Source organism: Narcine bancroftii, chromosome 10 (assembly GCF_036971445.1).
Source record: "Narcine bancroftii isolate sNarBan1 chromosome 10, sNarBan1.hap1, whole genome shotgun sequence".
Classification (NCBI taxonomy): domain Eukaryota; kingdom Metazoa; phylum Chordata; class Chondrichthyes; order Torpediniformes; family Narcinidae; genus Narcine; species Narcine bancroftii.
Window position 1 is genome coordinate 17,916,438 of NC_091478.1, and position 16,857 is coordinate 17,933,294.

Here is a 16,857-nt window from a genome sequence, read left to right on the forward strand (position 1 = left end):
GTACATAGCAAATGTAACAGAATGATATTACTGCCACAGACACAGCCTGCCGAACCAATACACCAAAGAGTCAGCATTTCCTCTGCTTCAACAAATATTTTGCTTCCCTGGTAATTTAGGGGTGGGGGCAGAAGAAGGAACCCGCAATAACTTGAAAGCTATGAATGCAAACAGTGAAACATTTTTTTAAAACCACAAGATTTGTCCCAGGCTGCGTATATGAATGGCATACAGTCTTACATTTTCCCCTTGCTGGGGATGCTGTCCTAACATTTCAAGCTGGTCATGCCTCCTGACTGCTTTCCTTCCTCATCTTTGCCTTGACATTATTTAACTTAGCTCATGTTATTTTACCTTCTTTCTAATTTGCCACAAGTAATCTAGTCTCTCCTTTTTTAAATTTGTTCTGGAGATGGGAGTATATTGGCAAGGTCTGAAGTGGTGGTCAGGGATGTGGTTTAGGGGAAGGTGATTTTGGGGCTTTTGGCACCGTCTCAGAAAACTGCTTCAGTCTGTGTGGTAACGATGCTTTCCACAGATCTACAGCACAAAGGGTATTTCTTCCTTTTTCCTCATGACACAAGAATGAGGTCATTCAGACCACACTCCTCACAAAGCTATCCCACTACCTGCAAATTTTCTCTGTAATCTATTCTCTACACGTTCCTCTATGAAGATAGGTGACCAACCCTGGCATATGTAGGACATGGAAGGCTAATGGACACTTAGGGCACTGGTTCTCAATCTCTTTTTTATCCCCCCACTCACTAATAAGTAATCGCTTACTAACCACAGAGCACATATGGCACTGAGAACCACTGTCCTAGAGGAACCCCAGATGGTCAGAATGTGCAAAATCCACTCAGACAAGAGAGGTCAGCTTTAAACCGCAATAACTTGAAAGCTATGAATGCAAACAGTGAAACATTTTTTTAAAACCACAAGATTTGTCCCAGGCTGCGTATATGAATGGCATACAGTCTTACATTTTCAGAAGATTATGTTCCAGCCCTTGCTGGGGATGCTGTCCTAACATTTCAAGCTGGTCATACCTGCTTTCCTTCCTCATCAAGTTGCACAAGATGCAGCTCTGATTGGCTGCACCACTGTGCCATGACATCGTCAACTTGCTTTAATATGTCAACATCTGAAACAAACACAGAACTTTTGTCCTCTCAGAGACACTGGCTCGGATTGCTTCAGTACTCTGCACCTTGCAGCAGCACATTTAAAGGGTCCTGCTTCACTTAAGATCAGCTATGAGACATGCACTTACACATATTTAGGAGGAACCAGCGAGGTTTATAAACCCATCTCAGCCACGACTGAAGCCCAATTGCATTGCTCCAAATGCTCTTTGCTTAAGCCAAAAAAAAAAACATCAGACTTAAACTTGGCTTGTGCATTTTTCAACCAAGCTATTAAAAGTCATCATCTTTTCTTTTGGCAATTAATTCTTCCAGACCCCTAAATTGTTTCGCAAGAGCCATTGCTTTTATTTTTTAATCAACAATTGACATTTTAGATTTTCACTACTTTCCTGTCTTCCAGCATGACCCCAGACATGCATGCACTGTCACCCACTGGCACGTGATGGATTACTCAGTTTCTCTCATCAGCTGTCTCCAGCTGGCTGCACCGTGCCAAAAACTAACTTTCAGTAACTGTGTATATACTTGTGTAATCTTTGGACCAGGTCTTAAGACTTTTAACAAAGGCCAAATGTTTGACCTCCTGAAGTACCTGCGTCGTTCAGGTGTCAGGAGCTCGGATGGCCGGGGTATCAGAAGTTCGGATGGACATTAGGTTGGGGAAAGATTCCGTGTTCGGGAGTTAGGATGGGTGGGCGGCCAGGGTGAGGATCCATGGTCGGGAGTTCGGCTGGCCAGGTGAGGGACTGCTGTCAGGGTGTTGGGAGCTCAGAGGGACGGGTGGTCGTAGCCAAAAAAAGGGGTTGACTTTTGGTGGGGAGTGGTGGGTCAACTATTACATGGTATTGACGATTATATGAGTATATATGTAATTTATCTTCTGCTGGGAATCAATTAGCATCTTTACACCTGACTTTGAATACTTAGTGAAACTTAATTACATGTACAAATCTAGTTACACAACTTACAACTATCAATGATGCAACTATGAAATTGCCTCTCCCTATCCATGCGAGCTTTATAACTCCTCCAAATATGTCAATCCTCTATTGTCTGGATTTCATTTCATCAGTCTGTCGCTTTCCTGAAATTCTTCCTTAAAACTGAATGTTGAATAAGCTTTTGACTCCTCTAACTTGTATCTGTTTCTTTCCCTCAGCTGTCTAATTATCTGTGATCTTCAGATGTTTGACTTCAAAAGGCATTATACAAGTCCAAACTGTTTATAATTGGCACATATTTACATGGTGTCAGCCCATGGCTCAATTAATAGAACTCCTAACTCTGAACGACATGATCAGTTCAGAAATGTGCACAACACCCAAGGACGACACGCCAGAGTCATCTTTCGGCAATTATTAAAACAACACCCCGTCTCCATTCATAAGTAAAATTAAAAGATTCTGTGGCACCTTTACAGTGAAGAGCATGGGAGTTATCCCCAGTGCCACGATACACCATTAGTTAGCGTTGTGAACTCGGCCAGTGCCATCACAGGGCATCAGCAGGGGTACAGAGCAAATATTTTTAGGTGCCAGAGTGCTCCAGAAACGGTGACAAGGAGCTCGAGCGAAATGTGGCCTTGGTGGCTGACGTTGTATTTGGCGTTGTATCTTCTTTCTTTTTTTCTTCTTTGGCTTGGCTTCGCGGACGAAGATTTATGGAGGGGTAATGTCCACGTCAGCTGCAGGCTCGTTTGTGGCTGACAAGTCCGATGCGGGACAGGCAGACACGGTTGCAGCGGTTGCAAGGGAAAATTGGTTGGTTGGGGTTGGGTGTTGGGTTTTTCCTCCTTTGTCTTTTGTCAGTGAGGTGGGTTCTGCGGTCTTCTTCAAAGGAGGTTGCTGCCCGCCAAACTGTGAGGCGCCAAGATGCACAGTTTGAGGCGATATCAGCCTACTGGCGGTGGTCAATGTGGCAGGCTCCAAGAGATTTCTTTAGGCAGTCCTTGTACCTCTTCTTTGGTGCACCTCTGTCTCGGTGGCCAGTGGAGAGCTCGCCACAGAACACGATCTTGGGAAGGCGATGGTCCTCCATTCTGGAGACGTGACCTACCCAGCGCAGTTGGATCTTCAGCAGCGTGGATTCGATGCTGTTGGTATCTGCCATCTCGTCGAGTACTTCGATGTTAGGGATGAAGTCGCTCCAATGAATGTTGAGGATGTAGCGGAGACAACGCTAGTGGAAGTGTTCTAGGAACCGTAGGTGATGCCGGTAGAGGACCCATGATTCGGAGCCGAACAGGAGTGTGGGTATGACAACAGCTCTGTATACGCTTATCTTTGTGAGGTTTTTCAGTTGGTTGTTTTTCCAGACTCTTTTGTGTAGTCTTGCAAAGGCGCTATTTGCCTTGGCGAATAGGACTACGAAATAGGGCGACTGCACGTGGAAAAAAACAGGTATGTCCAGAATAGAGAATATTGCTCAGCTGGGGTGGGGGGGAGAAGGGGGGGTCATTTTATTCACTGTCGCTGCCCGATAAGGTGCCGGAGTGGTGTTCCAGTAAGCTCCAGCTGCACTGCGCCCCTGGGCATCAATCTCCACACCATCGAGGACATCAAATAGAGGCAGTGTATTAAGAAAGCAGCCTCTATCCACAAGAACCCTCAACACCCAGGTCGTGCCCTCTTCACACTGCTACTGTCAGGAAGGAACACCCAGTGTCATAAGGACAGCTTCTCCTCTCCCATCAGATTTCTGAACAATGAACCACAGGCACTATCTCACTTTCTCTTATTTTTGCACTAATTTATTTATTTTGAAATATAATTTATAGCAATATTTGCACTGCAATGCAGCCGCAAAACAACAAATTTCATGACCTGTCAATGACAATAAATTCTGATTCCAGTTATCCAGTAACCAACATCATATTGTTGTTGATGAACATCCAGACCCATAAATGAGTAGCAGAATCATGTTATTGAAGGAGGTTACTGAAGGGGCTGCTGGAAGCACTCAATTGAATAATTTAAAAGATGAAGATTTTCCAGGACCCTTCCCGGATAATTTTTTTTTTCACCTTCCTCCCATGGGAAAGCAATTTGCTTCTTCCTCCCCAAAGGTACAGGTCTGAATAAAAGTTTATCAAAGCAGGAAGTTGCATGGATATCCATCCTTCAATTATGATTTAAGAACTAATGATTTATGCTCATGAAGGAATATTGTTCATACCAACAAAATTATCAGAGAATACACCAGGAAAGTATAGGAGCAAACTCATCAGTGGAGAGTTTTTAAACATTAGAGGATTGGGGCAGAAATGTTTACATCTTTGGACCATACTTTCCAAAATTGAAAAACACTATAAGTTAAAATATCCTGAATGTTTAAATAAGTTCCTTCTAAAACAATTTGTTTAATTCGTTTTTGAAGTTAAGTTGCCCAAGACTCCGCTCAGTGGAGCTCACTGCTCAAACCTGCCAAAGAAACATGCAGCTATCCCATCATTCATTGTATCTGTCAATAAAATGTTGCTTTATGACCTGATCACTGTGTCCCTACTTCACAACAGACTTTGTATGATGTAACTGGGGTAATAAAATTGAATTGATTCATTGTTTTATGTGCCATCCAGGCAAGTTAACCCAGCAGATTCTACAACCCTAATACAAAGTCAAGTGGTGCATCTTTGTGAATAGCTCCTTTCACATTGGAGAACCGCTAAACTGGCGGTTTAATTAACCATTTTAAAATTCTGTAAGAGCTATTCACATTGGACCAATGTTAACTGGTTCACTGCACCCTTTCACATTCACGACCTGGCATCACAGAGCAAAGGGGCGCCTATCCTCCAGTGGGGACGTCCTGCATACCCCCTATCCTGTTCACACTGGTTGAACTGGTGCTGAAATGGGGCACTGATTGGTGGAGGTAGTCAGACAGAGATCAATGTCCACAGTGAAGACTCAAGAATTTGGTCTTAGTGCAGGAATGATATTATTTCATTTGTGTGATGAAGGATAGTAGAAACAATCTGTCACCATTGGTAACTCCAATACAGAAGCATGTGTGAATTCACAACACGACATCCATACAAAATTCAGGGTCATCTACGCAGATTAAATGGGGAGGGGTCCTGTAAAGCAGTCACTCAATCTATTTGGTTTCTGCGAGCCCCATTGGGATCACCGAGTGCAATATTGGAACAGAAATGCAACTGTATTATTTCATCCATGTACCTGTCAAATTGTCCTTTAAATGTTGCTATTTCACCTTCTTCTACCAACTTATTCCATATACCCACCATCCTCTGTGTGAAAATGATATCCCTGAGGTCCATTTTAAATCGATCCCCTCGCATCTTAAAATTATGTCCTCTAGTATTAGACTTCCCTACTCTGGTAAACAAAAGACTATGACCCTCAATTAAGATTTGGTAATAGAAAACAACTGGTCTAGCTCCACCTGTATGAGCTGAACTGACAGATATAATTGCATGTGACATAGAAGATTTTGTCAAAAACTATCAGCTACATTCATATTTCAGCATATTATACATTTTTTTCTTTGACTAATGCCAATTGTATTTAAGATCTAATAAAATGAACTCATCAAGTAAACTTTTTTTTATAAAAGAAACACAGGAATGAGTGCTCCACCATATTCACCCATCACAAACTAAGTGCAATACTTTCTGATTACTTGTAATCTTGGACAGTTATAATATTTTCATTCACAGTGAACAAGTTTACTGAATTTTTAGATTCACTGTTTAAACCAGTGCTTCTCAACCTATTTTTCCCACTCACATACTAATTTAAGTAATCCCTTACTAACCACAGAGCACCTATGGCATGATGAATTAATAACAAGCATTTTAAATTACAGAAAGGTATATTTTATATATAATTCTAGTATCCGCATTCAAAGTGCAAATTTTATTTTGCTTTTGGGCATGCTAATGACAGGAATAACAAATATAGTGTCTCAAATTTGCCACAAGTAAACATTTCCCCCATTGGAGACACTGCAGCACCACCAGTGGTGATAGAGTGTGGTTTCATAGTGTGTACAATTCACAAACACTGTTAAATGTAGTTGGAAAAAATCTGCCCGATCCAGATCCAGAGTTACAGAAACCACTTTCCTCAGATTTCCAGGAAGATAACACTGGAAAGCAGCTCTAGTTACAATGTTTTATTTGAAATTCAAACTTAAATAAGAGAGCAAAATTTAAACAACCAAAGCATAGTTATCTATTTACCTATATTAACATGAGAACAAGACCATACATAGCATCCAACAATGGGGTCCTCAACAACTGAGTGCAGGAACTTTTGATTTAAAGTATTAAAGTCCTTCCAATTACATCTCAATCTAGAATACTGATTATTTTTAGTTAAGTGTAGTACTCTTTTAATTCAGTACATGAATTAAGGAATGTTCGTAATGAGCTTTTTTCCTTAATTTTATTACAGTTAATGTAGGGATTGAACAAAGTGTTTCCCTTCCAAAACCTACCATGTACACAATTTAGACTTCTACAATTTTAGACTGATTTTCAATCAACAGGAGTGACAAATAGTTTTGACTGATTTCAGCAATAGACCTTACAACTAATATTTTTCTCTGCACTTTATATTTTTGAAACACATTTAATCAAGGGATATATTTCAGTTGAACATCCCTTTGGAGCTGTTCTGATTTATTTGTAAAAATTAGAAATGATTCAGTAAATGAAGTGTTACCTTTCTTGTAACATTCAATCTCTTAGATCACAAATTTGGGTGGGTATGATCAAATTAATAGTTATCCAAAATGTCCATAGAGATTTTTAAAAGACTAACTTGAGATTTTGAATGGTATCATTAATTTATCACTAAAATATTAGAACTCTTCAATTCCAATACTGATTTTGAAATATCTTGCAGGCATTAGGACATTAATACCTGACAACGCAATTTAAGTAATATTTTATTTTCCAGCAGTCATAATAACATATAATATTATTCGTACCCTTGACACTGCATTATGGAAATTTTGGTAAACAGTGGAAATTGCAATGCAGGCTGAGTAAAGCTGATGGTCAAGGTAATATTGTGTCACATCATTGTGGAGATCTAAACGCTGGTGCAGCTTAGATGCGGATGGAGGGTGGGGAGTACAGAGTCTGAGCATGCAGTAAAAGAACTGAACTCCAAAGGCTTTTTATCACCGTATTTCAGGAACCAAGGGTGTAAAATGTTCTAATTTGGGTTATATTAAAAGCCATAAAAGGTCTTTCAAAAAGATTAATGGTACTTTCTTGGATTGAAGATAAGGGTTTTAGCTGGCTGGAAATACAAGGTTTTTGCTGGGCCCTTGAGGCATACATCTATATAGCCACTTGCAAGATTTGTAAAAGCGTCTGCATAACCTCCAGCTAATGAACAGTAAATTTTACCCCAAAATTCCTCTTAATTTAATAAAAAAAATAGTGTTAAATCAATGAGAATAGGGGGAAATAATCTGAAAAATGCTAATAATTCAGGTTGGATTTTAAAACAAATAATTTTGAAGTGGCAACTCTACTGTGATTTGTGTTAAATTATGTTATCAGTCCAGTCTGTGGTTTCCTTGATTGTCTTTACTGGAACTCTGCATTAATGTCTATGCAAGTTACCTAGGAGACCAAACAGATCAAAGAGACAAAACTCCAATGTCTGATTAATCAGCCTACAAACGGCTTATTTTTTTTTTTTGCCTTCATGCAAGTATGAAAATTAGATTCTGGGAACCGTACATTGTGCAGATTTGTTCATTCTTATCAGAACAAAGCATGCAGCAGCTTATTTCATGGATCACTGGTGCAGTTGTCAATGCAACATTGAGCAGGTGACAGCTCTTCATTTCATAGGTTGAACAAAATTAGTGAAATTCAGTGTAAATTAGCCTTTCATCTTCTAGGTAATATGGCAGATTTTCAATTTCCAGGGTCTATATGCTAAAAACATCTAAAATATTCTTTTTCCTCCCTCCCTCTAAAAACACATAGCCAATACCCGTGTTTTCACATGTTCTTTATCTCAGCTCTTCCAAGTGAGAAAAAGCTTATTAGTTTGCTTTGAACTTCAATTGCATTTACAACAACAGTTTTATAAGCTAATTAGAAAAACAGATTAATTAATGACTAACTAGTAATAAAATGGCAATCAGGAAGAAAGAAACAGAGGGTGCTAAGCTTCAACTACCATCAATTAATACCTAATTACAAACAAATTATATATGTATTTCGCTGTGGGCTTCAATTTACTGAAAAAAATGACTGCAATTTAAAAGAGAAAACATGTTGCTTAATTAAACTGCAAAAAATCAATAGCACAAAAAAAAGGCTTTGCCTACCTCGGCAATTAGAAGGAGACAATAAAACAAATTCTGTTGCTTGACTTTGTTAGCCTATTAATTGAAGCTCAATAACATGCTCCACTAATTTAAAACCAAAAAAAAACAAGAGGTAATGTTCCTCATCATCAAAAACCATTCTAGAAAATTATCCTTAACATTTTTTGCCTAATTATCTGAGAGTTCATTAACTAAACAATTCAGTAAGGAGTGATAAAACTTTTAACGAGTGATTAGCTTTATGAACTTAACTGAACTAGTTGAGCATAATATATTGTAACCTAATCCATCTTCCAAGTTCAACCATAATAGCAACTTTTAGGTTAAATGCAAGGACTGCACAAATGGCACCAGCTTCATCAACTTTTGAGTTGATAAATAAATATTACAGCAAATATTTTCAATAAACATGCAACATTTTCAATGAAAATAACTACTCAATTTTCAATGTGCAAGTACATTGCTAAAAGTTCATTGCATTTCTACTGATGCCACAAAAATGCACTGTGAATTTCAACCACCATAGCATTCAAACTTCATCAGCTGACTTCTCCAAATTAATTCTTGGGATGTTTTAATTTGCTGTTATATTTAGCCAAAGCCATCAGTTGATCAAATTAGTTATTTGTGAATCGCTGACCTTAATTGACAAGAGCATGCCACTGTAATTCGACAAGAGCTAAAACGATAGTATTGCCCCTATATTATACAAGAAAACAATGGATAGCTTGTCTTAATAATTAATGGAAAGTTGAGACAGCATTTGTGTTAAGGACACAGCACAAGATTTGCATCATATAATATAGTGGGGGTCTCACATGGATAGACTACAAAAAAACATGTAGTGCGGGGCTAAGTCAAAACTACCTTACAAATCCACCCAGTTTTTCAGAGACCTCTTGAAAGACACAAGTGGATAGTTAGCAGAAACTCATAATCGTATTTCATCTGACCTGAGTGCATGGATTGGCCACACTTCCAACACAATGTTTTCTCGATTATCTTAAAGGGGTGCAAATATGCCCCGTGCTGTAATTTCAATTTATTTTAAATTTAAACATAGAGTATGGTAACAAGGCCTATTGGCCCTCAAGCCCATGTGCCCCAAATACACTAATTAATCTGCAAACCCTGTACGTTTTTGAAGGGTGGGAGGAAACCCGGGGAAAACGTACAAACTCCTTGTAAATAGCGCTAGATTCGAACCTGGGTCACAGGCTCTGAAGTGGCATTGTTAATTGCTACACTGACCGTGCCACCCATCGCATGCTGTTGATAGTTTGAAATTGCTAGATTTGGATTGTCTACTTTCAACAATGAGTGTTGTCATCACAGGGCATCAGTGCTGCACTGTATGAATTATCTTTTTGTGCTTGTACAGACAAAGCAAAAGCACAACAGGCTTGGCAAATTTCTGGTGTAACAACATTAATAATAAAGAATGTACCTATAGCCATATTAACCATTTATATTTTAGACAATAAAATCAGACCTTATTATGATTAATTACAATTATTCACCATCAAAATTAACTTTGTGTGAGATGCATCCTTATACTCTATTTCTTCCTGCAGCATCTCATCATCAATAACACTTGTGATGTTCCAAAAATCCCTCTAAACAATGGCTTTAGAAATAATTTAAATAATTGAGTAGAAACTAAATGAAAAAAAAACCAAATATTCAGAGAACAAAATCTTGTTAAGTGAATAATAGTTGTAGGATCAAATACTTAAAATGAAAAAAAAACTCTTAGAAAGAAGTTATAATTTCAACTGAAACTGTAACTACTCAGAAGCTGGACTTTATCTCCAGTTCTTTATTTGTTTACATGTATACGCTGTGTACAGATCTTTTTTGCCCTACCAGTTACAGGTAATACTGCCGCGCCCGCATGAAAAAGAATCTCACGGTTGAATGTGATGTCATGTATGTTCTCTAACAATAAATCAAGCTGCCCCACGATGGACTTGCCATTTCTAATGGGGTGAAGCAGGGCTGTGTACGAGCCCCAGTCTTGTTCAATCTGTTCTTCACTTGCACGTTGTCATGTACTGTCCAAGGTCTGAAGGAGGGAGTGTACATCAGGAAGTGATAGACGGCTCTCTCTTTGACCTTCGCTACTTGAATGCATGGATGAAGTGCCTCTACATTCAAGAAATCCTTTTTGCAAATGACTGCACTCTTGGCACACAAAGACAGTAATCGAAAGTTAAAGCTGAACAAATTCTCAGATGCTGCTATGCTCTTTGGCCTGACCATCAGCCTGAACATCAAGACTGAAGTATTTCATCAATCCACGCCAAACACCAACACCATAGAACCAAAAATCACTGTTGACGACACCCAGCTGGCAAATGTAAACAGCTTCAAATACTTGGCAAGCATCATCTCAAGTGATGGATCCTTGGACAAAGAAATTGACTCCATCATCAGCAAGGCCAGCCAGGCTCTAGGGAGGCTGCGCACCAGAGTGCTCAATCAACATAACATCAGCATTTCCACAAAGCTGAAAATCTACAGAGCCGTGGTCATCCCTTCACTCCTATATGGTTGTGAGACCTGGACTCTATACCAAGGTCACATTAAACAACTGAAGAAATTTCACATGCATGTCCTGTTCCATCCTTGACATCTGTTGGCCAGACTGGGTCTCCAACCTGGAGGTCTTGGATCGTGTGAAGTTCACCAGCATTGAGTCCCTGATCATCAGCGCCCAGATGTGGTGGGTGGAAAACATCAGAATGGACGACCGCTGTATGCCTTGCCAGCAGTTCTATGGTGAACTGGAAACCAGAAAGAGACCTCAAGATCATCCACACAAGCGCTATTAAGACACTGTGAAGGAAACCCTACACTACTGTGACATCCAGCCAAGAGAACTAGAAGCAGCGGCTGCCGACAGAACCCATTGTGTTATGAAGCCCACACCAGTTTTGAAGAACGGCACTGCCAAAAACTGAAGGAAAACCATGAAAAGGGTCACAAAGCAGTAGCCACATTTATCACAAACAATGGCCCCATTGTGCTAGACTCTGGGCTTCTAGACTGGGAATGCAGAGTCACCTTCGTATGCACATCATCTCTTCTTCGATTTGAAGGACTACCAATATCATAATATATATATCATTCTGACAATAAATCTGATTTCAAGAAAAGAATGTGCAGTGGTGAATATCTTCCTACCCACCCTCAACCCAACCCCAATGCAATTTAACCTCATGATAGTCTAAATGTACTGTATATGCCTCAATACATCTATTCATAATTCATATATGTGCACACACATATATAATGTTCAAATATTTATTTGATTCCAAGTGTGATTGAATATATATATAGTTTAATATCAAATCTGATTTTACCCTATTATTACACTGGATAAGAGTTTACAAACTGGCGGAATAGTCAGGGCTTCTGAAGCTTCTTAAGATAATGCCTCTAAATTTAATACAGATAATTTTTGTTTGGTATTGAGCTTTTTATTTAAATTTTAAATATTAATTTTCTCAGAATTACTGGCAAAATAATATTATTAAATTATTTTAGAAAAGATAAAAGTACGAGAACCATTGGTTTGAGTGCATTTTTAAAAGAAAGTAAAATTTAAGGACCTTGGCCCAGTGTTTCTGATTTATCAGTAACCTGTGCATAAATTTCACCAAAAATTGCACTGTTCCCTCAAAATTTTTATAATTACAATGTTCCAAATAAATTTGTACAGATATCTAAAAAGGAAGCATTTAGCAGTACAGCTCCAATTATCCAAAATCGGATTCTCCAAAATCCTCATTTATCCAAATTTTTTTTTAGATTTCAGATAAATGAGAATAACTAAAACAAATCAGAAATCCTCATCTATCCAACATTTTTTCAGTGTCGAATTGAAAAAAAAAGATCTCCACATGAAATAAGAACGACAATTGTTTCAAGTAACTCCCTTCCCTCTCTCTTTCCATTTCTTCTTTACCTTCCCCTATTGACTTTTCTCTCCAATTCTCCCTCTCAAACTGTGTGCCACTGTCTCCCAGCCGCAAGTGTTCGGAAGAATCCCTTGTCCCAGCATCAGCAAAGAAAGTGGCCTCCGGGCAGAAGTGGGACCTCGGGTTCAGTGGTGTTCCCTCCACTCCCCTTCCCTCCTCTCCTCCTTCTTTAGCACATCAGAGCTCCCAACACTGACTCCGAACCCTCCCCTCGGCCTACTAGTGCACATGCACACCAGGGAGTCCGGCATGCGTGTGCAGTAGTAGGCCGAGGGGAGGGTTCGGAGTCAGGACTTGCGTCAGGAGCTTGGTTACCAGGGAGACGGGAGCCCGCCGATTCTTCAGTGAGAGTTCCACTGGCCTAAGAAGCCACTCCGGAGATCAGCATCAGCGGTGGGGATGTGTCAGGGATCGGTGACGGCGGTTAGGAGGTCTCAGTGATCAGCATTTTTTTGTGAGAGTTAAACATTATTTTAAGGCTTACAAAGCCTTCCCTTGTTGTTTGTTGTTTAAACTTTGATACAAGTGATTTGCTGTTGCTACTAGGTTGCTTTTAAAAAATGACCAGTTGTCTGAAAAAGCTGTTTATCCTACATAGGCCCAGTCCCAACCATTTTGGATAATTGGAGTTGTACTGTATATGGACCAAATGCTAACTAGGTTGGATTCTATTCCTTTCTTGCAATTTCTCTCTCTCTGCTACATCTGTTCCCAAGATGAAGTCTTCCAGTCCAGATCAGCTGAAATGTCTCCCTTCTTCAACAAATGTGGCTTCCCCTCCACCACATGAGCCATCGTCCACATCTCGTACGTTTCCGTCTCATTTGCCTTGGCCCCCAAACGTAACAAACCAGGATTCCCCTTGTCCTTACCTACCACCCCACCAGCCTCCGCATCCAACACATTATCTTCCATAATTTCCACCACTTACAAAATTATCCCTCTACTAGATGCATCTTCCCTTCGGCCTTCCATAGGGAGGGCTTCCTTCGTGCACTCATCCCTCCCCACCATTTGCCTTCTTGGCACCTTCCCCTGTGGCTGCAGGAAGAGCACATTTTGCCCACACCTCCTTCCTCATCACAATTCGGGGCCCCAAACATACCTTTCAAGTGAACCAACATTCATTTGTGTATCCATGGGAGCCATCTACTGCACCCTGTGCTCCCTTTGTGGCTTTCTCTACATCAGAGAGACTGGGGCGTAGCTGGGAGATCATTTTTGCTGAGCACCTCCAGTCCGTCCACATCAGTAGCAACATTAACTTCTCCGGTTCTGCTAAGCAAATCTTCATTCTCTCTCCCTTCCCTTTCCCCTTGTCTTCTTTCCCTTAGCTCTCCACCCCTTCCCTCTCTATTTACTGAGCCATCCCTCCTCCCCTTGCTTGCTGGTATGTCCTCACTCCCTTTTCCACCTATTACTTCCTACCTTTGGGACTGTGCTCCACCCCCCACCCCTCTCCCCCTACCTTTTCGTTTTGATGCCTGCCGACATTTTGTTCATACTTGAGGAAGAGCGAAAAGTCAGTTATATATCTACTCTATAAAGTACACAGTTTGACCTCTGAGTTTCTCCAGCATTGTGTTTTAATGGCATGGATGAGTTGGACTGAAGAACCAGTTCTATGCTGAAGGTAAAATAAATACTTATTAGCATGCAAAATATGAAATCTAGGTAACAACTTTGAAGTTTAAACAATGTTTTCTTAATACGTTTGAAAATGATAACATTAAAATAACTGTAAACAAGAAACATAAATAAATCTTAAAGAATGAATAACTAGTTTTAAAAATGGATATAGCAGGTCAGTCACAGAGTCATCGAGAGATACAGGTTTGAAAGAGACACTTTGGCCCAGCATCAACCACTCGCTTGCATCATTCTCAGTTATTTTCATTATTCTGCCCACATCCTCAGCAAGTCCTCCTTATTCTATCACTCATCTATACACAAGCAGCAACTTACAGTCCCCATTTAACCTACCAACCATGTACCTTTGGGATGTGGGAGGAAACCTGAACCCATATGGCCACAAGCAGAATGTTCAAACTCTAAACCGAGTCTAAAATTAAACACACCCCTGGCACCGTGGAACAGCAGTTTGACGAGAGCTTCCCATGATATGGTAGTTATATTTGTAACGTAAAAGATATTGAAATGCTTTCAAAACTAGTTTAAGAGTCCTTGCACCTTAAGAGAAAGTTTAAAGAGATCTCTTTAAGACACAAAAATTTTGCAATGGGATTATGCCAAAATGGAAGCATGGCCAGTCCAGTGTATAAAATACTACTAAAGTTTACCCAAGTGCATACAAAATATAATTTATGCTTGAAATTTTCTATAGCCTTTGACATAATTTTGGCCAAAATTTTATGGCAAATTGAACCAAAACAGCTCTGCAATTTAGCAAAACTCCAGTTCTTGTCTCTGAATGGTCATTATACCAACTGGTAGTAAATGTATTTGGAGATTATGTACATCTTGCTTTTGCTAATCATATTTTGGTTTGTGGCTGTGTTGACCTTTGATTGATGATGTCAGCCTTCAAGGTGAAGCGACCATGGCACTACGTGTCCTTGCACCATAGTCGGCCAGGAATAAGTTCAAATAAAAAAAGAAAATATGGTGGATGCTGCATATTGGAGATGTACAGAAAGTTTGGAAAATGCTCAGCAATTCAGGCAGCGTTGAAGGAGGAGGTCATCAGGATCATTCCCGTCAAACTTCTTTGTTGTAACATCCTGTCAAAAACCAGTCAAAACTGAAAGTGCACTATTATGCAAATTGATAGGGTTTAAGATTAAAGCAAGGCTGTTTATTTCAAAATTACTTCACCATTTAATTTCAAACCACAACTTTCAGAAGGTTCAAACTATCATTGAGTCAAAAATATTAAATAATAACATAAAAACAAAACATTTATCACCAGGATTGCAATTACAATTGAAAATTTAAAAAAGCTGCAAAACTAAAAATTTGAAACTGTCCAAGTCAAGAAAAAAAACAATTTAATATGCACCTGAATCATCTCCTTAAATGTCAAGTTGAAAATGACCAAGATACATCTTATTTTATATTTCTTTGAAATATTGTTCATCAAGCTGATTCATTTTGACCAGATTGCAAACATATGATCTCAAGATCCATTGTCACACGTAAAAACAGAAAAATGTGAACAAACAGCTCACATCGCACCCAATTTTAAAAAAATTACTTTTCTCAATTTCTCCCCTCACTTCCTATCCAGATTGAGGACAGGGTTTCTTTTGTCTTTACCTTCTACCTCAAAAACAGTGACATTCAAAAGATTGCACCACCTTCAACATGCAGTCCCCACCAGTGAACATCGATCCTCTCTTTTCACCATTACAGACAGTTCACCCTTGGACTTCCACTCCCTCTTTCACAAACACCTGTCCCTTCCACCAAGGAGACAGTTCCCCCTTGGACTTCCACTCCCTCTTTCACAAACACCTGTCCCTTCCACCAAGGAGTCAGTTCCCCCTTGGACTTCCACTCCCTCTTTCACAACACCTGTCCCTTCCACCAAGGAGACAGTTCCCCCTTGGACTGCCACTGCAACATGTCAACACTTGCTTTTTTACATCTTCCCTTCCCACTACTCCTTCTGGCTACTCGACTAGTTTAATTACCACTTTTCAAAATACCTACATTTAGTCCAGAGTTATGCCCCAGAACTTCCAGTTTCTTATCACTTTAACTCTCCTTCCCACTCAGCCTCCTGTCTTTCCCCTTGCACGCAGTTCCACACAAAGACAAGTTTGAGGATTGTATTCTCATTTTCTGACTAGGCCCACAACAAACTGCAGGACCTGTTACATTTGTAACAGAAACAGATGATTATTTCGTATTCCAGCATCGCAAATATTTTTGGATCTCACAGTTTCAGCATTCTTTTTCAGCCAATGTCACCACCATTTGCGTTGCTCATGCTTTCCACACTATTTTCTCCATTCTTCAGTACTGAAAACGTACATGAATTCTGACCCCACTTGCTGTCTGAACTGTGGAATATTTCTAACATTTTCTGTGTTCATTTCTAATTTAAAATTTTTTTTTGCCATGTCCTACTCTGATGTATATAGAAGAGTAACTCAATGGACATCACTCGTTCTTATGGATGCATGTGCACTTTACAACAAAGACAATTTAATAACCAGGAGGAAATCTTTGTAGACCATTCTTGCAGCTTTGATTTGTTATCCTAGAATTTCTTTAAAGTCATTGGACACAGTAATATCTCTGGCCCCGTGGTTAAATTGGTCATATGAAACTACAAAATTATATGTAGGAATGTTAATATCTAATTTGCATCTATTGGTATTAATGATCAAAAATCTAGCGCACAATAAATGTATCTCTAACCTCAATGACATTAA

General features: G+C 39.5%; 1 protein-coding gene across 2 annotated transcripts in view; it reads right to left on the reverse strand.

Annotated features, from left to right (window-relative positions):
* Positions 1 to 16,857, reverse strand: part of fam204a (family with sequence similarity 204 member A) — a 58,054-nt gene that overhangs the window by 8,817 nt on the left and 32,380 nt on the right. The window lies entirely within an intron of this gene.